A 23,318-nucleotide genomic window follows, 5' to 3' on the forward strand; every position below is an offset into this window, starting at 1 on the left:
CTCCATGGTTCAGCCATCTCGGTCTTTGCACGCAAGGTGGGGAAGAGGATAAAGTGGCTCTGCAGCTTGTAACGCAACGTGTGCACATCCAGCCACACGACACAGGGATGGCACCAGCCTGCAGCTAGGACCACGTCCCCTAACAGGGTTAGTTAAGGTGCAAACAAGCCTAAATTAATTCATACATCCTCACGTGCAGAGCACCCCTCCCTCTGGCAGCCAAGGACCCTGTGGCCTGCAGTGTAGCTGCCGAGCCAAAGTTAGCACATTGGGCTTCTGCACCAGAGTTCCCTGTGCCACGCTGCCAGCAGGTGAGAAGGGAAACAAATGCCTGTAAAATCTTCTGGGCTTATTAGCTCATGCCCTGCACAAGAAAGGGAATCACTGGAAGATGGGGCACAGTAGGGTTGCTGCTCTTTGAGATATTTCAGATTCCTAACTCTCTTTACTCCTCCAAATTCATGAGCCTGTGCCTTCCTCAGCAGTGATGCTGCTTCTGTAAAAGGCCTATGGATGCATCCCCTGTGCTGAGGGGAGCAGGGGGGGAAGCCCCCCAGTCCCAGGCTGGCAGCAGGAGACGAAGAGACAGAAACACTGGATCTGAATAAGCAGCAGAGGCAGGCACAGAGCAAAACATGGAAAGATGGAGAGCTGCTTAGCAGAAAAAGTGGCAGTGAACCCCTCAAAGATATGCTGGGAATTCCTGGTGTAGATGATAGGAGAACTGGAAAATTCTTATTTATACAAGTGAAAGGAAGTAATTTATCAGCTGTTTATTGCCCTCGTTTCATCTGCTTCTATGACACTGTGATAATGTGTATTGGCTTATGATCTGTCCCAAAGTAGCAGTAGTAGTTTTTAAATCTGCACTGGAACACTGCAGGTTCTTGAAAAAGAAAATATTGTCTTTATATTTTTTAAAACTACTTTTCCTTTTATTATCTACACATGTATAGCGACTAGCAAACTGCAGTCAGGTCATAGGTGGGGTGCCTCCTAGTAATATCATAAATAACTGAAAGAATTGTTTCAGCGCAGTTTGAACAGGGAAAGTAGATATGTTCTTTTCACTAACGCACTAATAAGTGGTGGCAACAACAACAGAAGCAGCAGCACACATTTGATGATTCAATGTTTACAAATTTACAATGGTTGTAAAAATTGCCAGGGAATTTTTAAATTCAGACCAAAAAAAGTTTTCATTTAAGAAGTTCCAACTCTCTCTAAGCAAGCTGATTAGCCCCTAAATGATTAGGCTTACCCTGCGCTGGTTTTATTAGAATGAATTGCTGAATAGAGAATACTGGCCTACTGAACATCCACCCAGAATATGACATGTTCAAGTAAAATTAATTAGAAGTACTTTTTTTTCCATCATATTCAGAAACACAGATGTAATTTTCACATCATAAATTCTTCCTCATCTCAGGAGAAATTACTGAACAAATTGAAAGCTATTTTCAACCAAACAACAAGAATTTTCCTTAAAATTATATAGATACCTAGAGAAGTCAACAGGATCTAAGTCTTCATTAGGTAATTAAGTAATTTAAATGTTAAGCACAAAGTTCTTAATATTCTACATTCTTGCTAACCATAACATGTGAGACACCATGATGATGAAAATTTTGAGCAACAGATTATTTTTTTGTAGGGAATGGGATTTACTCAGGTAGATGTTCAGTAGCTCTATGTTATTCCTTCTGCATTACAATGCCATGCACCAGCTCACGAGTGCTGTCTAATAAAGATATTACAACACTAGCAAACATCATGGCTAAACTAAGTCCTAATGTAAACTACTGTTAGAGGAGTATTACATTGTTTTCATTTGCTCTGCGAGTTGCAGACTTTAGGATAATAATATTGCTCGGTAATAGTGATAGCTTAATTTCATGTTGTAACACCCTAATGACTTTATTGTTTCACTCCCATTCCAATTCCAATAGCTATTACCATTTAAACACCTGTATTATCAAAGTGTTGTGGTTGAGTACCTTCTGGATAATTTACTTCTGTTACAAAAGACCAATTCAAAGGAAAGCTATACGTTTCTCTAACTGTTGCACCATTTATCTTTTTAGCATAAGCAGAATCCATCAGAAAAGCATGTGTTGATTAAAACAGCCAGCCTACAGTCATACTTCAGTTCATGTGCAGGATATATTTTCTTCAACATGATGATGGGAGAGAGAGAGGGAGGGAAGGGGAGGGCAGGGGAGGGAAGGGCAGGGAGAGGAGGGGAGACAAGAAGATCAATTTTTACTTTTGGAAGCATTTCTAAAAAGTTTCCAGAGCAGCAAGTTTTTGTTACACACAATTAAGAAAGCTTCTCAGAGAGAGATGTCCAAGTACTACATTTAGGTCAATGGTTTACCAATGTAAGAATTAACTGCTTCCTCCATGGAGGTAGGCAACAGTACACAGATCTTAATTTAATGAGTGACTATTAAAAGTCAAATTCTTATACACTTAGTGATTTGGATACCAAAAGAATAGGGTAAACTATAAGAGTAATATACAACTTATCAGACAAAATATACCCTTATCAGTCTTCAACAACATTAGATGACCAGACCTGCTCAAAAAATTCTATTCTACTTGCCATTGATAAACTTATTAAGATTGAGTTAAAATGTCTTATCTTTAATTTTTTTTTTCAAAAAGAGGTTCAACAATTTATTTTTTTTTTTTTACTTCATCTTAATCAACAAATAAAAAGTACCTCAGGGAAATGGTAAATCACTATTCAAAAACAACCAATGCTTAAAAAGCATTTTCAAAATCAACTACTTTCCAAACAATTAATTTACTGAAATTTCTTTCATCGCAAACTATTTCATAAGGAATCTCTCATGGGAGCGATATGAAAGTTTGAAATACTTGCACATCAGTGACTTCTAAAAAACAGCTGATCTGAACTGGGGACTCTTAGGGCTGGTGACCCCAGTACAGGTAAACATCTCCTATATGGCAATACATACTATTTGGCCTTGTTATGAAACTCCATGAAAGTTCTGTTGCACTAAACATACTATCTTTTTGCCCTTTTAAAAATTTGGGGGTTAAGATTTTAATGGGCATAATAAAGCTGTGGTAAGTAGGTTCCCTGTAGCAGTTATGTTTGGAAAAAAGCTGACCTTAACCCTTTCTACTCTATTTTGTACTCTTTGGTCTTGCTTCGGGACTCAAATGAATCCGATTTTTGGACTGTTACCCATATAAGTGAACAATCTGCAATTGCTTTAATTGCACATGTTACATAAAAATACTATTAATGATCTACAAGGTACCATAAGGAAGCTGTACACTGAGATTTAACACTAAAAGAAAAAATAATTTAAAAAAAAAAAATCTCTTTTCCGACCCAAAATATTTCAGGCAAGTCTGACAAAATACTGCACTCTGCTGCTTTTCTGAAAAATTTTCCATATTGATATTTACCAACAAATACATACTAAAGCTCTGTGAACTTTTGCAGTTAGTACGGAATGCAGAGAAGCTTTTTTAAGTTGGAAGTTCTCCCAGCTGAAATTTCCATTAAGGATATTTACACACCTTCTTGTGTAACATTTTTTTTTTCAGGTATGTAACTAAATGAGGGGGTTTTTTAATAGAAATAGAAAATATGCTTGAGCTGCACCATCATGAAATGTAAAGGCTAACTCTCTCTGGTTAAGAGGTGTCCGAACTATGTCTATGTATCTCCAAATACCTGGATAATACGTAAATAAAGACGTCAGCCGCCAACATTCAAGTTCATGTTCTCTTTTTGCCAATTCCAGTAGGAACCAGTAGGACTTTGACAACCCATCCAGCTAAAATTGGTTCTGAATACCTCCAGCAAACCACCTCCATGTAAAGTGTATGTATTACTGACATACTTATCCCCTACGTGGATTCTTATTCTCATTCAACCAATACAGCAAGATCAAAAAAAGTTTGTTATTTTTAGTTAGTATTTTTCATGTATTTAAAGAAAACACAGCTTTAAAAGACAAGCATATTTTGAGGTCTACCAGAAAAAGCTCATCTCACTGACACATTTGTTGTAGAAGATAGGATAACTCAGAGCATTTATTATTATTATATATTATTATTTATTAACTCAGTGACTCTTGAGTTCAATACCTGATTGTGGCACTGACTCAAAACATGCTGTTAGGTAAGTGGCCTAATTATTCAGTGTGTTATTTTGTTGCGGGTGAAATCTTTTCTATTAGAAATGCTGGAAAGAAGTTTTTGAGATCAAGGGACCAAAATCCCTTCTGAAAGCATTGAACAATAGGCTTGCAGTATCTGAACATGGAAGTGCAAAGCAACTTATCAATTCGCTACGATTAAATTCTTCCTGACACAAAAGGGAAGAGATTTATATTTTTACTGAACTATGTGCTCAAGAGTTTCATTTTTGGTTTTAATCTCTTCCACATGTGCTGTCATTCAAGTAATTTTCTTTGCTATCATCCACCAAATACGTTAGGAAAGGACATAAAGAGGTTAGAAAGATGAAGAGAGGGTAAAGAAAAAAAAAGTAAGCAATTATTATTTCTATGCAATACTCAAACCTTGACATTGATTAGTAAGTCAGAATCAATAGTAATTTCTCCCATATATATTATTATTGCCATAGTCTAAAGTCTATTTATTATTGCCATAGTCCAATACCCAGACTTATTCTCAAAACAGAAGGATGCTTACATTTCAGCCTCTTCTAATTGATAGTATTGACCAAATTATGGTGGTTCATTTGTTCTCCTACACAGAAAACAATTGTCCTCTGGTTAGAAAAATAAAGTTACATTAGCTTTTAATTTCCGTTTTCAAAGGTATGTTTATGGAATATTTAAATTTGTAGTAATTTTTCCTAGCACACATAATGACTAGTGTGTGTTCTCTCTTGCGCTCCCCATTCGCCCACCCCATACACCCTGAACCTACATTATAATTATAAATTTACATTATAATTTAGGTATGCGTGTGAGTGTCCGTGTATAATAAATGGAATCACTAACTTAACACAGAGAAAAAACTTCCACTGAATTTCTTTGCTCGTCCTAAGAAATGCATGAACTCGGTTTGGACCATGTGAAAGGACCAGGATGTGGGATGCAGCCTGAAGATCTAAGTGGAGAAATCACTTTTAAAAATACTATTTCTACTATTATAGTAGAAAAAGTAATATTGTATTTCTTAGGAAGAGAACTTGTTTAATAAGGATTTTGCATTTCATTGGAACATTACAAGGGTTCTTGAAGAAATTCATATGCAGCAAATTACTTACTTGAAGCGACTGGCACTTAAGCAGGAAGCTTCCCAAGGATGCAACAGCAAAGCATAGTAACACGTTTAGTCCGACATGGAGTTAGGCATAAGCTCAGACTCAAGAACCGTACTAGAGCCTCCACATGCTGGAATAATTCACATCTGGATGATAGATTTCCAAAGGGAGACCGGGGGAAGCAGGAGGGGGGAGAGGAGAGCTTTGCTTAGGCTAAAAAACACTTGCTTCTAAAGGCAAAACATATGGATATCACCAAACAGCCTCAACATGAAACTCAAAATGTCTCTATTGAAAGTAACATTTTGGTGCAGAGGAAATCTACAAAACTCTGCATCAGTTGACTCTGGTAAACCAATCTTGTTCTTTCTCTGTTTCAAATTCTTAACTTGTACCCCACAGCAAAACCCCTCCACCTCAGCATCCAAAGATTCCCACCAGTTGTGACTTTCAACCCAGAAGTAATCTGCTTAACACTCAGCTTTGCCAACAACTGTGCAAGGAGACAGCTGCCTTAAAAAAAAAAAATAAAAAAAATCACTAATTTAGTTCACTGTTGTTTTCCCAAGGTCAGTTCTAATTATTTTCCAGCATGGCAACTTCAAGGAAACTAACACATACGGAACAGTCTCCTACAAAGAAAAAACAGAATTAAATTTCAAGGAAGGCATCACATCCAATTTTGCAGCTTCCTGGTTCTCTCCAAGCCAACTCAAACCCTAGATATCAAAGTGCATTTGGTAGCTGGTTGGCACCATGGCTGCTGGGGACAACCCAGGGCTCAGCAGGCTTCCCCTGATGGATGGCGGAATGCTACACGCCAGTACAGTCATCTCTCCCACATCTCACCCACCCAAGAGGAAGCCCTGAGACACACCACCTAAGTGAGTGCAGGAATTTTTGGCACCTGGAACACAGCTGTATTCAAAAGGTGCAAGTGCATGCAAACATCTTCGTTCTGATAAAAATCTAATAGTGAGATTAAAACACAAGGTAAAAAACTAATCCTGCTTAGTAAAAATACTTGATGAAAGTGCACATAGTGTTTTCCATTTCTCGCTTTTTGGAATAAACAGCAACAGTACAGCACATGCCTCCAGAGGAATAAAGCCAGACAAAAACTTTGATTTTTGTCACTCTCACAAATACTCTTAGAGCACTTCAGCTCTCTCATGGCTTTCTTCCAGGCTACAGCCAGTTATTGCTGGAAGGGAGCTGATAACGTCTCGTGTTTCTCAAAGCAAAGCAAGCCACCTAAGCTCTCACTAGTAGCTAGCCTGTGATCAAGGCAGTACTGAGGAAAATGATGTTCCTATTTAAAGCAGCAAGGTAGAAAATTTACCTCATGTATACTGGCCAGAGAAGATTTTGTCATACATACTAATAACACCCAAAGAACAGTTTAGTCTAAGATTCAGTGAAGCCTGGCCAGAGATGACAGACACAATGCAACAGATGAATATGCTTATTAATAAAGTTCAGCATAACCTATCCACTTGCAGAGGTTATTAACCACAAGGCAGCTTACAACGATGCAAAACAACGCTGCCAGTTCGCCCAGTAACCTCCCACGCCGCACGCAAGGCTGTGCCCCGGCCCTGCCAGTCAGGCTCCCCCCCAGCATCGCGCAAGGCAGCCTGGGCACAGCAGCTTTAACCAGGCTGCACCTCCTTATCGCCCACTAACAGAAACCTTGTTTGGGGGCCACCAGACATAACAGAGCTCAAATCTCACTTGTGAAGTATTCCATGGTTTCTCACAGAGAAAAAAAAAAATATTTAGGAGATTGATTTCCCCTTTGGTGTGCCCAGACTGTCACACAGGTTAGTACCTTCAATGAAATGTTAAACACTTTCCAGTCCTGCTCAGTTTGTTCCAACCTGATTCTCTGAAAATCACATGCAGAGTTTTCAGCTGTAAGCATCATTTCTTGCACTGTATTATTTAATTACTGTAAAAGAGCTGGTCCCTGATAAAGCACTGCACTCCCTAATTCTCTTCACTCATATCTGACCTTCCAAGTGAAAAGATAGACAAAGGAATCATTCTCAGTAGTAATTTCCACGATGTTAAGGGTTTTCCACAACTTGAGGATGAAAAACACTATTTTGCATAACTGCACAACAATATGCAGCCAGCAACAGTACTCACTCATTACTGATTTATCCTCAGACTGATTTTACCAAGCAAATCACGTAACGATGAAAAAGTCTAAGACCTCTAATTGGCTGAGACTTTAATTAAGATGTGGTAGCTTACCTAACTAAAGATAATTTTTTGCTGTTAGATACAGTGTTTGTTTACCAGGAATCACAAAACTGAACAAAAAAGCATTAAACTTCTTTAATACTCCAAGTTTCACTTAACTGTGGGCAGCAAAGTAATTTAACTTCTCCGTGCCTGATAGTATTTCTTCAGGATATCCAATCTTAACTTTATACATAGCTCAAATTCTTTACTAATATTGCCAGAAATCAGGGGGGTGGGGAGATCGAATTTTTCTTATTCATTTCTCATTCCCAAAGAGGTAGAGGTAGAGATAAATTGCATACCTGTTAGAACAACATGATTTAAAACTTTACAACAGAACGAAGCTCCTGTTGTACCATTTGGTTAATAAGCTGTCAGTTCATTTATTAAGAACTATAGAGATCTGATGGAATTTGGGGAAGCGGCTGACAGCCCATCATATTTCTAATTCTAAGGTACATCCTGTCTTTCACTAAAGTTTGAATAAAACAATTCCACATGCCAGGTTTGCAAGTGAGCTATACAAAGAACAAAGGCACTTGGGAGGAAGCTTGTGAAGATCTAAAGCTTTGTAGAGCATCTAGAGAAATGTATCTATAACCAGGCACTGAATCAGTCTCATTTCCCCCGCTACCCTCCCCAGTGCATCTTCTCCCATGCCTCCTCCATCCCCTACCACATTCTTCAGCACAACGGAGGTTTTGAAACAGGTTTACAGAAGGCAATCACTATTGGAGGGAGGGAGAAAGGGTAGGAGTTTTTCATCTCCAAGGCGAAACGGATGAAGCTGATCTTAATAGACAGCATTTGCAACTGTTCTCAGGCTGAGGAGGGGATTTGGACTAGCTGACGAACAAAAATAAGTCTCAGCTGAAGCCTAAGAAAAAGTGGTGGGGAGAGAGGGAAAGAGAAAACCTTAAGAGTTGTGACTCTCATCTGTCCAAAGTACCTTTTGGAAAAAGGAGTTCTTACCTTACAGAAGCTGAAAGTGACAAAAACGTAACTTTTAGTACCCTTATTGGATGTTTTCCCACATCCTCACCAGGACCTTCATTAAAATCCTACTTAAGATTAAGTCAGTGGCTGGCTGCAATGGTAAAGTGGCACCCCTGGGATGTTGCCCAATGTGATTAAAAATCACACAGAGCAGTGCCACAAATTGTAGCTTTTTCAACTTGGACATCCCTGTGGTTTTGTTTTCATTTTTATGGAGACTGCAACAAATCTTTTGATTGAAAATATACCAACTGTTAGGAAATACCTTCTGTTAGAAAAGGTGTGCAGCACTAGCCTGTGGGACTGGCACTAACACAAGCAGCTCTTCTGCTTTGACAAAACAGCATCATTACCAACAACAAGATAGTGGGATCAGGGGAACCAGTTCTATTTCTGAATGTTGCAAGTGCAACTGTAACCTTCTTTGGAATGCAGAAAAGCATAACACAGTCTTCCTTATATTACAGTGATGCTGGAAGACCACATTTGAATAATTTTCAGAGATATTTAAAAGATCCAAGTCCATCTGCTGCTGAAGTCTTTACAGGCCTCAGCTTTATTTTCAAGGTTGTGAACTGTCAGGAGAGAAATAGTTTCACCTCTTTTGGTAGGACAAACACTAAGTCACAGAAAGATCCAGTGCCTTCCCGAAAACCACACAAAAAAGTCTGATAGAGCCCAAACTGAACCTACATATCCTGGTCAGAATAGGCCAATCAATCACAAAAATACTTACTTCTAACTCTTGTCACAAAAGAGAGTTTTGCCAAGATCCTTTGACTTATCAGTCTCCAACACTTGGAGTTCCTAGAGCTGGCTTAATGGCTCCATGGCACGACTAGTCCTTTTTCAGTTATTTGATTGACATCATAGCTCTGAGTCAGGACTGCACTACCACATGTAATTAGGTTCACACTAAGTACTCCACAAAATAACATCAAGACTAAAGTTAAACATGTGTTCATGTGCTTTTCCAAACTCTAGTCTTAACAGTGGCAGGAGTAAATATTTTTATAGCTCAAAAATCTTAAAACCTTTACCAGCTCCTTCAATCACTACCATTTTAGGCACTTTAAATGCATAAAATTTAGTTTTTTATATAAAAACAGAGCACACTGATTTCTTTGTTATCATAAAGATATGAGCATGTTTCCCTTTTCATAACTGTAGGTAATACACAAGGGACCAGAACTTGCAGACATTTTATCACTGAGCATTATACAACAGCACTTTCCGAAATTGCAGTTTATTCTGTGTCTTAAAAGCAGAACAAATGCTAATAGAACAAAAGAGAAGATACATCTGCTCTCCTTGAGCAGTAATGTTTTGGGGTTTGGTTTGTTTTCAAACGCAAGCTCCACAGAAGAACAAGCTAATTTGCAGAAACATATTACCTCTCAATGGTTTGAGCTTAAAAATAAACAAGCAAACAAAAAGTGACTGTAAAACATAGTGTAACAGTTGGAACATTTATTTTGGTAAGTAATTAGTATTTTTTTTTCTCAAAAATTGCTCATTGCTTACAAATTTTGCCAAAGCAAACAAGCTTGCCAAACGGCCTTTAAAACCCAGGAGAGGAAAAGTGTGGTAAGGGGTGACTTTCTTGGGAGCTCCCGTTTTCCTCCTACCTGCTGGGATCTGCAGGACCCCTGCATGGAGAGCCCTTTCACAGCAAGGTCAGGCCACAGAAAGCTGATGTTTCCAGGACAGTTAAAAAAAGTCCTATGGGAACCTAAACTGAATGGCTTTAGCTCTAAACTTCTGAACATGCTTTTTAGAAACTACTCAGAGGCACTAAGCCTTCATGAAAATTCCATACAGGCAGGTTTCTGCTTGCGTGCAGCTCCCTGTTGGATCAGGACCCAGGATTAATGATTCATACAGGCTTTCCCGATGAAATGAAGTTCCCTCAGAAAACATAGGTTGAATATGAAATATTTTAAAATACTAAGGCTCCCTGCCTTAGATACCAAAAGCTTCACAGGTCTAATAATTAGCAGTATCAAGACTTGCTCTTGAGTCAATGACCAAGATAAGCCAGGGTCTTGGTCAGGACTGCCCTTCCACTGCAGCTCCTCAGAGCTCAAGCAACAATGCAGGTACACTAATATTTTTGTTACAGAATGGTGTTGTAGACAAAGCTACGGAGAAACTGGAGGATGACAGCATTCTGCATTTAAGAGGCACCAGTTTCAAAGGAATTTTTTTCTAAAACTTTTTTGTTCATAGGAAATTTAAAAGACACTGGATTTCTAGTTCAGTTGCAATGGAAACTCAGACTGCCTGAAAAATCCTATTTCTTATACATTTCTCAATTACAAAATAAGGAATTTTCAAGGTTTTTAAATTCACTATGTGTTCTGTTATAAACACAGGACGACAACATGTATGGGAATAATCAAAACAGAACGTTTTAAACAGATTACCATCATCTTTTACGATGCTGAGGTGCTAATGGGGTTAAATGTTAAAAGAAATGCTTCTTCAAGTAAGAGAGCAGAATACTGTTCAGAATTGTATGCTTAATATGTCTGCCATTCACATGGAAGCACGTCGCCCAGTCTCCTTTTCTTAAATCACCTCCACAACTTCAGTGTTGCGGATTTATTGGGAATAGAAATGGGGAGGGAGGGAAGACAGAGTAGAAGAAACCAAAATCATTCTTCAGTTCTCAAAATGCTTTAAAATATGTTATGTTTTATATATCACAGTGAGTTTTCCTTTTTCAAAACCCAAAACACATATCTTTTTTCGGGCATCATTAATTGCCACTAGCACTATGTAAACCTCCAAACTCTTGGAGGTTTGGGCTGGCTTCCAAAAGTTGACATACTTACCAGCATCACTTTGGTCTAGAAATCCTGGGAGATTTTAAATTCTTCCCGATTCCCAAATGGTCACAAATATTTCAAGAATAGTCTTTCTGTGGTATTTCTCTTTCTTCTTCCAAACAAACCCAGCAGTTCAGAGGCACGTGAAAAAATGCTGTAAAATGCCTCTTGTACCTGCCTCAACCACCTAAAAAGGATACACAATAGTAACCCATGACAAGCATTATGAATGCTCTTTGCAAAAGTTCACCTCCCATTAGAGCATCTAATGCTCCCAAATGGGAGCATCTAAATCTCCTCTTCCTGGAGTCACAAAATCTTGTTGCACTTCCACCTCATACAGCAAAGGTCAGAATCTAGCAGAGTCGCGCGCTATGCTATCTCATTTACAAAAAGAGATATCTTTTTCCATATTTCCCCTCATAGGAGTTATTGGAGCCAATAGTTGATTTGTACCTTTAACCTTCTGATAACCTTGCAACAATACCACTGCTCTGCAAGCAATTGGGCCTTGCTGTTCATCGATTTCAGCAAGATGCAGGTTTTGCACAAGGACGCATTATCTTCCCAAGACTGAAAAAGATTTATATAATGAAACTTTGATAAAAATCAGCTCTTGAGAGCAGTTACAGGAGAAACCCAAAGGTCTGAAAAAACTCTTAAGTGAGGCAACAAGTCCATTTAAAATCATGTCCAATATAATACCAACTGAGACCAAAAAATTTCACTGTATCACGACTAATTTCAGCAGATGTACGTTCCTATGCTTGGCCTCAACTATAGACCCCTTGTATTTGAGAAATCAGGGGATAACTTAAACTTTTTCTGACTTTGTAACAAAACAGCAATAATGCAAGAACTTTTTTTTCCCATGAAGAGAGGAAATTTCAACAAAAATAGGTTGCTTTAAAAAAGCCATAGAGGCTTTTGCTGCCAATGACTCTCAGTAATTTTTTTTTCTAAACTGTCCACAAGTACTTCACAGCAGACTAATGATTTCAGCTTTTGCCGAAACATGTTCCCACTGAAAACCATCACTGCATCATCATCCTTCTGCAGCAGTCTCAGTTCAAGGCTTAATGCATAAGGTATCATAGACAGACCACTACTACAAAGTCTATTCTGTCAGCAGCGTTGCTTTTTGGTTTACCTTCATATGTCAGCCTGTCATTCATAGCAGGTCAGCAGCTGCTTTGGTGAGCAGCTCTGCCAACCCTGCTGCAGTACAGCAAGCTTCCGAGAAAGGGACCAGACAGCTTGAGGTGAAACCAGCTCAGCCGTCCCAGGCCAAACCATGCTTCCTCATGAATCACGGCCATTAGTTACGCACACACAACACAAACACCACGTATTTGAACAGCGGCGTGCTTCGCTGGGGACCAGCTGCATGCTAACTTTTACAAAGGTGCTCATTAAAGCCTCCATTTCCTTTTGTCTTTTGGATCTCATAGTGCTCCTATGCCAGCCTGCTTTTGAAAATTACACTTACTGCCGCCCTGAAAGCTTTGGCTTTTGAAAGAATAAGGTGGGTTGTCCAAGCAACATTTGGGGCCTTTCCAAACAGCTGATCATAGCTGAAAGTCAGTGTAGTTGCAATATGGCATATCCCCACTAATACAGACAACCCACAATGGTTTTGTTGCACGATGGCAAACACATTATTAAGCCTGCCTGTATTACAGCAACATTGGAAGCTAACGACCAACTTTTTCTTTAGAAATACACCCCCCCACCTATTCTTACAACCTAAACAGACAAGAAACAAAGGTAGTGTTATTACTCCTCTTTCAGACAGTGGGACTGAGTGACTTCCCTAAGGTCCCACAGCTATTGAAGCAGTATTTTGCCAGTGCCTTAAGCACAAAGCCCCTGTCCCCACCGCGACACCACAAGACACCATACTTGCTGGCTTTGGCAACCTGACCGGTGGTCTCCACTGTCGAAGAACTGCTGCACCAAGTGCTCTAATCTAGTGGTTCGGGGAAGGTGAAAATCCCAAGTTTGTTAGTAAGCCAATTAGCATCTTGCTAGCACCATCTTCATATTTAATTATATTTAGGAAGTAATTATCAGTAAAGACCTTAGTCAATACCCTCACTGCTATTAGCAAAGTCACGCCCAAGGAACAAACAGGGACAGCATAGGAGTATTATTCAAAGCAACTGGAACCACATGCACATTATGTTGCATTCATGTCATGTATCTTCTCTTTCTACTGTCTTAATTTTTTACTGTTTAAATTACTGCATCACATGACATCTTTTTAAAGCTTCAACAAATTAAACAGCTTGACAGAAATGTTATTGGAAAGGAGACTCTTGGCTCTATGCAGGAGCATAGATTAGACTGACATATTTATCCCTTCTGACATTATAAAACAATTAAAAAGTAATCTTTCTTATGTTATTTTGAATTAAAGTGTTATTTTGTAATTAAAGAGTCAAGTCCTCGAATTAAGTGACTATCACCTGGAAATCTTATTTCTCTCTCTTTTTAAAATTTGGTGGTGTGTTAGTAGCAAAAACCTTGAAAAATATAATTCCAGTGTCCTGAATGCCATAAAAGCAAAAAACAGCAACAAAAAAATCCCAACCCAAACCCAAAAATACTCTTCTAAAAAAACCCAAAAAAACCCCCAAAAACCAAACCCCCCAAACCCCAGAAGTCCTTAAACAGGAAAAGAGAGGAAAAAAAATTAAAAAAAAAAAAAATAAAAAAATCGAAATCTGCCCCTCCACATTTGCAAGCTTTTCCAGAGAAAAGCTGACAGAGTTGCAACCAGAAGCAAGTAAGGTCTCCCTCCCAATGACATGCAAGTCCATGAAATTTCTAATATTAAACCCTGCAAAAGACAGAGCTGAATTCCCACAAATCAACCGCACTGCTAATCAAACTCAGCATAGGGAAAGAGCTCAGTCTGTGGCCAACTGCACTGGCAAAACCCTTGTGACACGCTGCGTTACACAACAAGCTCTCCTTCCACACGGACCAGCAGCTTCTCTGCACAGCAGCGTCAGCAAGTGGCCTGGATGCAAGTCAGTGAACTGGAAAGGAGAGTCTCCCATGTGAAGTTCCTTTCCAGTATCAACACAAGCATGAAGGGTATCAGTTCAAAACAAGAGGTGAACTGGAACAGGAGTTTCATCACATGGAATAAGCCAGTTACTTCCCTGAAGCAGCATGAGCTTGCTTGTTAGCATGTACGTAGGTAACAGTTATCACGTTGATCGGCTTCTGAATGACAAGCCTTCCCCTGAGGAAGCATATATTGTGACCGTAACTTAAATACACAATTTATACACCAATGCCACAGAAAAATCCTAGTTTAATCTAGGAGAAAATATTGCAAATAATCACATGCTGGTTTTTGCATTTTAGAATGCATTTCCAAAACTTTTCAAGGGCTACACAGTCACTCACAACATTTATTTATCTGAATAAATAGCAAATTTCAAGGGGGGGGCACATTGCTGGCAAGAATCAGACTAGGAAGGCAACAGAGTGAAGGAACCTTTTTGCAGCTAAATTGGGCAGCAGAGCAGGAGAGCAAGTTTAAAAAGAAATCCTTATCTCCATCAAAGGCTAGTGTTCCAGAAAAGAAAACTTGCTAGCCTTATTTCTGTTATTTGTTTTACAATAATATCTATAAGACCCTTTGCCAGATACAAAAGCAAACTGCGACAAGCATTCTCCCAGCAGAGATTTATAATCTAATAACAGGATATGGCATAGGTGAAGAGACTTGTCCAAGGTCACATAGTAGATACACAGCACAAATAAGGATGTCAATACTTCCTGACACTCTCTCTCGTCCCCTGCCATCTAATTCACATTGCCTCCCTACACCTTTGATGACAAACAAGCAAAGAACCTGTTCAGGGCGGCAGGAGCTGGGGGATGATCTTACAGATGACTATGAGACTATTTTGCTGATGAAATAAAAGGTTTCCATTTATCATTAAAGGGAATAGTTGCAGATACGTGCTATTACCACGAAATCAGGACAAATTATATTAATAAATTTAATTTTACATCATAAATTTAATTTCACAACAAACATAGGTAAAAATCCCTTTACTTAAAGATTGATATTTAAAAGTAGAAAAATCTACACTGATCTTGCTTTTGTGATATTTGTTGCTGCTAATTTTCAACAGACACATTTTAAGGAGATCTAAAGCATGAAGAAACAGAAGCTTAACTATCTTCCTTCCCTGCCTGCCTTTGTTTACCATGTAAATTGCCACCCACACACTTTCCCATATAGAGCACAGTGGGGTACTATTCACCAACACAGAGCTTCAGCAAATGCAGCTCCTGTCCCCAGCAGGAATAAGGTTATGCCTGGAGTTGACTCTAAGTCACATAAATTTATCTGGGGGTAACAGGAAAAAGAGGTCTGATAAGAGCCACTCAGCTAATCCGACTTATGCCTAATGGACTCGAGGGTGGGGGAATGGAGGGAGACGCAGAACAGAAAATGCCCAGAAAATAGATCATTTCAGGGAAAGTAATTTTAACCCTATGAATTTGTATTTTACTGGGGTTCCTTAATGACACATACAACCTACATGCTACACTATGCATCCAAAAATGTGTTAAAACAAGAAACCAAAAAATAACTCAAAAGACCCAGAACTATATAGGTTTAAACTCCTGAAAGCAACAGGAATTGTTGGCAAATATTTGGGGGGGTGGGGGTGTCTTGTCTTTTCAAATATTATTTTCTTCCTTTCAAAAGCCTTAACAAATGCTATGCAACCTCAAAATCCATTTATAAAGTGTTGTCCTACCACTGTACAGACACTCAGTGAAGGCACACAATGTGGCTGACCTTCTCAGATAAGCATCAACATTCATATTTTTATGCACTCAACACCCATCTGTGAACTGTGCTTGCGAGCCGGGGGTTTATCATACAGGAAAGGAGCTGTGGGAGGGAGAGGGGGTAGGGAAACCTTCATATGCCTCAGTTTTCCTTTGGTTTCCTTTTCCTTTCCTTTGGTTAAAGTATTACCAACCTCAAGAGAATAAAAACTACAAGACCTCTACATTGCTGTATACCAGAGCCTGTGGAGGAAAAAAACAAACACAACCACCCCAGCCCCCTGCCCCAAGCTTTGCACAGGGAAAAATATTTTATTCCAAGACCTCAATGCCAGGTTACTGCAGGAGAAGACAGGTCCTAAAAAAAACAAACAAAAAACAAACAAACAAACAAAAAAAACCAAAAAAAACCCAAACACACAAGGAAAAGTAGAGAGAAATAACCAAAACGTTATAGCATCCCCATCTGTGATTTATCTCCTTTTAGAGGTCCACATGGGCACACATGCACAACCAAAACCTCTACTTTCCATAAGAAGACAAAAAAATGCATGCTGTACACACACATACATGTGTGCACATTTACTAAAGCTATGCTCTTATGTTTACAGAGCAAGAAAAAAATTAGTGAATTAAACCATGCAAAAACTGAATCCAAAGTATATGTTTGAGGATTTTCAGGTATCACTTCTCCAGTTATCTCAGTAATAACTTCTGTAATTTTGAATTTCCATGATGGGGGTATCCCTTGCAGGTTTCAATTAGTAGCCTTTACTGTCTAAAAGTCTTTACTTTAATCTAATTTTTTTCCTCCAGTGAAATGTTTTGCCATTAAGCAAAATGGAGGATTAGGAATAATCACAATTAATGGAGCAAATGTCTGTATAATGAAATCATGCTTGTATCAGCAGGCAAAGCGAGAGACTCAGGATAGCCTTCTCCACTCTTGATTTTATACTGTGCAGCCTCAGATATTACAGGAAAACAATTTAGAGTGAAAGATTATCCTCTGGCTCCTGATCTAGCACTGTGTTTACGAAGGACAAACAGAAGTGATGATATCCCAAGTGACATGTTAGGCAAGCTTAGAACTTGTATTTTTTTCTGCCCCTTTCTTTCTCCCTCCCTTGAAAAGGTTTGGGGGACTACGGATTTTTAAGAGGTCTGAATACCACGGAGTTTTGTGGCTGAGGAATTAAAAAATTAAGTTTCCCATTGTCTAGATATCCTTTTCTTTCAGGGAGATTGCAGTGTGCTTTTAGGTCCCTTTTCTGAAACATCTTCTTCTAATATCAATTTCCTATCTTTCTTTTTTCAAAATGTTTTATTCTAAGCACCAGAATGGATCTACAGGTTAGACTATGGGTTTACTGCAAGCCAAAGTTTCATAGACAGGACACAACGGTAAGAGCCACCTTCTAACTTCGATGTAAACAGTTACACGGGAGATACGCAGTGAGACTGCAGCTGCTCAAAAATTTCAAGAGTATTCCCTCAAAACCACTCCTTTAGCTATTCCCAGGTTAGCTTTGCCCCCAAAGTGGTATCCCCTGCATACAATGTCTAAGCAGGAAGCTGCAGAGAATGATCAAATCCCCGCAGGGGAAGAAAAGAGGAAAGATTGGTTCTCATTCAGAATTTAATGCTGCAGTTCTCACCAAAAATCAGCCCTTGCAGACTGGATGGAAAACAGCCTGTGCTGTAAGTATCAGTATCTACTAAGGGTCTTGTTTGTAGCACCAAGATAACCATCTCTGTAGGGAAGAAGCTGTGCTCCGGAGTTTGACTGGTCTAATGTTACAATAAAAGATACTAATTTTGAAGGGAAGGAAAAGTCAAGAAAAAACTAATTCAATAATCTTCAAAAAAATTCAGTGCATAGCTCAGAAAACACTGGCATATGGTGGATGCCTTTACCACAATAGGAAGGCAAATGAAAATATGTATTGGAAAAGGAAGCTTGCTTTCTTAGCAACTTCACTGCAAGTCCTAGAGGCCTTTGTTGCCACCTAGTCAGAAGTTAACAAGCTTCAATCTGGTTTGCTACCACTGAAGTTTTAAAACACAGTTTAACAGTCTTTGTTTGAAGTCTAAATCTCAAATTGTTTTCAATAGTCAATTCTGATACTTTGAAAAACTAGTAACATGCAATATTGTAAAGTTTGGCTAAAGTAGTATTTCCAAGAATTCTGCTGGTTTACTTGAGAACAGCCTCTGTTGTTGAATTTCTATCCCCTCCCTATGAGCGAGTGGGTAGCGTACTCAAAACACTGCATTCAAACTACACAAAGTGTGTGCGCTTCGCTGACTTCTCTGCCCAATTAAGTGAGACCACTGAGCACCACTGTTATATAAAATATTTGAGCATACCATGTTTATTTAAACAAAAAATAATGAGGAAGGACTTCAGGGCAAAACACTCCTCTTCCTTTCTCTTACCTCCCAAGTGCCTGAATAATGGGTCACTATATAATTTCTCCTTACTATATTTGCCCTGGAGCTGGAAGGCATGGTGTACCCTTGGGGCTGTATTTTTCACATGCTAAAAAATTCCAACAAATTTAAGATAATGTGGGCACACCATCCACATGGTATGCTTTGTTGATTCTTTAAACTATTTTATTTTTCTTTGGAGTCCCAAAGACACATCTAAATTTAGTTTAGTTCTGCCAGCATGTCGGTACAATGCATTTATTGAAAGTAGTATGTCATGTGAGATTAGGGTATGCTTATGCTTTCACATAAGATCGCTGACATTAGTATCACATAAGATGGACAGAAATGGTGATTCTGGGGATGGGTGCATTTACCGGTAGAGTTAGCTTATTCCACAAAGGTAAGGTCTGGATCTGCTCTCTCCCAAATCCAGACAAATTTGCATCTGAAGCTTTGGTTTGGACCCAGCATATTCTAATTACTAGCAAAAAAAGTACAACTTGCACGCTAGTATACTTGCGGATGTTTAGCAGAAAAGTTAAAGTGTGGACACACTGTCAAAATGCGGTCTGTGATTGCTCCGCGTTTGGATTTACTCTGTAGCACATGCTGGAGGGCAGCAGTCTGCAACTGACACCACTACTAATGTCCCTCGTGCACAACCCCTAGCAGGCATGCCAACATGGCAGCTGGCTTCTCCAAGTCCCTTGCCCCCAGTGAAACCAACTGAGGAAAGCAGATAGCCAGCTGCCACGAGTTCTTCCACCAGCAAGGAAGCCTGGACACAGACCGTCTCATGGTCCCCATAAGGACTTGGCATACAAACGTTTCTGTGCTAGCCTTCATGCACTACAGTTCCCATGCAACATCCACGACAAAGGACTTCAGACCATTTAAAGAAAAACAAAGATGGCAACAGGGTCTCTAGGGACATCAGCTGCGAAATTGACTTGTGGTAAAATTACTTCTCTCAGCTATACACACAACAATCTTTCTTTGGCCAACAGTGTGCGCCACAACCACATGAATTATTTGTATGGATGAATAGTGTTTTATAGCTCAAGTCTTCTGAACTACCCACTGAGTCAAACTATTCAGTGCAGACAAGCTCTTTCACAAATTCCAGCCATCTTTTGGCTGGTGGTTCTTGAATGGTCCAACAAAAAGATTCGTCATTCATAAATACACACTGAAGAGGTTACAAATCCATTTCTAACGGCAGTTTGGGGATTGCTTACCTTTTCTATGTGCTATTTCCTTACTCAAGGTGTATGACTGGACACAAAACAAGCAGTACTTGCTACTCTAACTTCACAGACAGCAGAGAAAGAACAGTAACTACGCTGCCTGTTCTCATTCATCCTCCCTTCTCTCTCCCTCAAAAAAAGCCTCAAAACCAAAAATATGTTTCAATATACATTTTCAGGAAAACTACTCACGCCGGAATCTGTGGAACTCCCTCATTCACTGACACTGTAACAAAGAAGCCCTGCTTATCTATGTACTTCAGAAAGTATTATGACCCTAAGCATAATTTTATAATTTAGTAGAATATTTTTGTGTTACTCAACAGCTTTTATCTAGAGCGTATTCTCAAGCATACATACATAACATTGTATTGTTAATTACTGCGTCGGTGTGACAGTCTGTCAGGATTCTTACCTTTTATTTTTAGCCACTTCCAAGTACTTTTTGTCCGAGCCTGAACCGGGGAGCAGGGAGCATAAATTTCTATTAATCAATCAATGATGGCAGTGGTGGTGCACTCTAGTTTTTCATTCTGTCTGCAAAGCAAAATTAAAAGCTATATTTTGCAAATTTACGCATTATAGATTATAGCGGCAGCTGGTGGACTGCTGCTGAGACAGACCGTCTTTTCCCTTCCAGTCCCCTGTGACCGAGATGGAAGAATTACAGGACAGCACTAGCAGCTGCTGCTGCTGCCCCAGAAGCAGCAAGCCAAGGTCTCTGGAAAAATAATTGGGGAGGCGGGGGAAGGGAAGAAGGGGGACAAAGAAGTTGGGGAGGGGAAGGCATTGCCAAGGCTGGCTGCACAAACAACACACTGCACCTTGCCCTCAAAAGAAACAATTGAGCTGGTTTGGGTTTCCTTCAGTAGACACAAGACTCTTAAACCATTATGAGACTTTGAAACACTAACAATTTTTGATAAGGACTTTTAGAGATTAAACAAAAAGTAAGCAAAGGCAATATTCCTTCCAGTCTGGTGATTGCAGCAGTTTGCTCTTGAATCCTCTAAAAATAAAGCATAGCATAATGAGAAACACCCTTCCTTGCAGATTTTGAAAAGCTTTAAGGCAGAGTCATTCTAAGGAGCACTCTATGATAGCGCAGGCACAGTCTACAAGTCAATTCATACCCTGTCTGTCTCCTGTAAAATGGGGATAACCAAGCCCCTTCTCACACACATGCAGTCATGAAGATAAATAATTAATGACTCCAATACATCATCTGCAAACACTAAAGATCACTCATTTTCTTAGGTAGATATGAAAAGTGGAACTAGCAGGAATTATGCCAGCTTGTTAAAAAACTATTCAGCGCAAAAATCAGCTCACTTGTATATTTGGTCACCTAGGCAGTGGCTCAACATAGGCAAGCAACGCCCATTTATGCTACTCACCACACTAAATATAAAGAGCATCCCAACAGGGCTGAAAAACACAAATACACTGACTGACCAAACCACATCTACCCACATCTCAAAACTTGAACTTCACTCTAAAGCTTTCTCATGTTTCCCAGTGGATGTCCCAGGTTCAGCAGCCCGGTGCCCACAGCTGACCTCTGGGGCTCTAGTGCCCCACTGAATGGGACAGCAACAGGCCTCCCTCCGCAAGCATTCCTGTGAACGAAGAGCACGCTTTACAACAGTGACTTCTAGTTTAACAGAAGTAACTTATGAATGGTCATTTTCAAGAGATACAATCTATTAAACACAGACAATAAATGGGTCATGTGTGTCTTGCTGTTCCTTCTACTACAGACTTAAATGGAAGATACCAGTTGGTCCAGTGGACACTGCTTCATTTCCACAGTGGTGGCAAAGACTTCCAGATTAGCCACAAAAAAGATTAATTGAAGAAAACATCCAGCTATTCTAACAGAAAAAAACATCACCACCACCACAGATGTAGCCTTCTATGCCCTGTACACAAAGATTTAAAAGACAGACATACATTCATAGTTTCATTCCTGTATGGGAGAATATGCCTCAGTTTAAATACATATATCTTTTAATTGCAGGACCTGTTTTCATCCAGTGTGTTTGCTCATTTAAAAAAAAAAAAAAAGAAAGAAAACACCAAGTAGTCTTTGAATTAATCTCATACACATAAACCAAGAAATGCTTAAGGTCAGAAGAAAGTACTGCTGGCTGAAACAGTTTTCATTGGCTTTGTTTTGTGTCAGAATCCCTTTCAAGATAAGCCCAGAACTCTGTACACAAAACCAGCACCATTATAACCAGACACAGCCTTCTCTCAGTGTTCGAATTTCACATTCATTTTGGGCAGCTAAGCCAGTGATTGCTATCTGAAGAAACAGCTTTTGATATATCATCAATTTCCTGAAGAACATATCAGTTTATTGAGAGGGGGTTTTCAGACTCTTGTATCTCATTCGATAGCATTATGCCTCACTTTTTTATTTTTTTTGGAATAGTTAAAATATTGAGACGCCTGCAGAACACACTTACTTCCTCAAAATCTAACTGCAGGTATCTGCTGCTAAGATTATCAGGGACTCAACCTGTAAAAACTTTTTTAAAAAAATTAAATAAAACCTTCCTCCTTGGCATATTAGATCCTACCCTGTTTCTAAATCCAGAGGGTATCTAGTCAAAACACTTGTACACATGTCTGAGATTAAGCCTACCATCACTTTTATTTTTGATGCATATAGGAAAGGACTTTCAGCAACACGAAACCATTTCTGCTGCTACAAAGCTTCACCACTTACCACCCAATCCCCACTCTTCAGGCCACACTACCTACAAGGGTACCTTATCTCACAGCAAAGGTATTGGCCTTGTGATGCTCACTATGCAATTTCCCTCGGACTTCATTCTGTGGTAATCTTTGAAATTATCACATCCAAGTTCACTAAAAACCATACCTAGCTAACACAAAAATCAGTTGCGTACCTCAGTCTAGGTCCTGATGCATGAGAAACCACCTCACTGAAAACATGACCAGAGTTACAGAATCGCAGAATGTTTGAGGTTGTGCCCCTGCCTCTTGTCCTGTCACTGGGCACCACTGAACAGAGCCTGGCTCTGTCTTCTTTGCACTGTCCCATCAGATATCTATATACATCTATGAGATCCTCCTGAGCCTTCTCTTCTTCAGGTTGAACAGCTCCAGCTCTCTCAGCCTTTCCTCATATGTGAGGTGCTCCAGTCCCTTAATCATCTTCGTGGCCCTTCATTGAACTCTTTCCAGGAGGTCTGTGTCTCTCTCGTACTGAGGAGCCCAGCACTGGACACAGCGCTCCAAGTGTGGCCTCACCAGTGCTGAGCGGAGGAGAAGGATCACCTCCCGTGACCTGCTGACAATGCTCTGCCTGATGCAGCCCAGGATACCGTTAGCCTTCTTTGCAGCAAGCACACATTGTAGGCTCATGTTTAACTTGGTGTCCAGCGGGACCCCCAAGTCCTTTTCTGCCAAGCTGCTTTC

At 39.6% G+C, this 23,318-nt stretch overlaps 1 protein-coding gene across 8 annotated transcripts in view; it reads right to left on the reverse strand.

The window, feature by feature from the left end:
- Positions 1 to 23,318, reverse strand: part of ZMIZ1 (zinc finger MIZ-type containing 1) — a 363,572-nt gene that overhangs the window by 200,774 nt on the left and 139,480 nt on the right. The window contains exon 4 of one of the 8 annotated variants that reach the window (XM_075025639.1): positions 20,284 to 20,405. The exons of the other annotated variants lie outside the window; for them this stretch is intronic. The gene's annotated coding sequence lies outside the window, so the exon portion shown is untranslated. The remainder of the gene's footprint in view (positions 1 to 20,283; positions 20,406 to 23,318) is intronic. 8 annotated transcript variants of the gene reach the window in all.

Source organism: Buteo buteo, chromosome 4 (assembly GCF_964188355.1).
Source record: "Buteo buteo chromosome 4, bButBut1.hap1.1, whole genome shotgun sequence".
Taxonomy (NCBI): domain Eukaryota; kingdom Metazoa; phylum Chordata; class Aves; order Accipitriformes; family Accipitridae; genus Buteo; species Buteo buteo.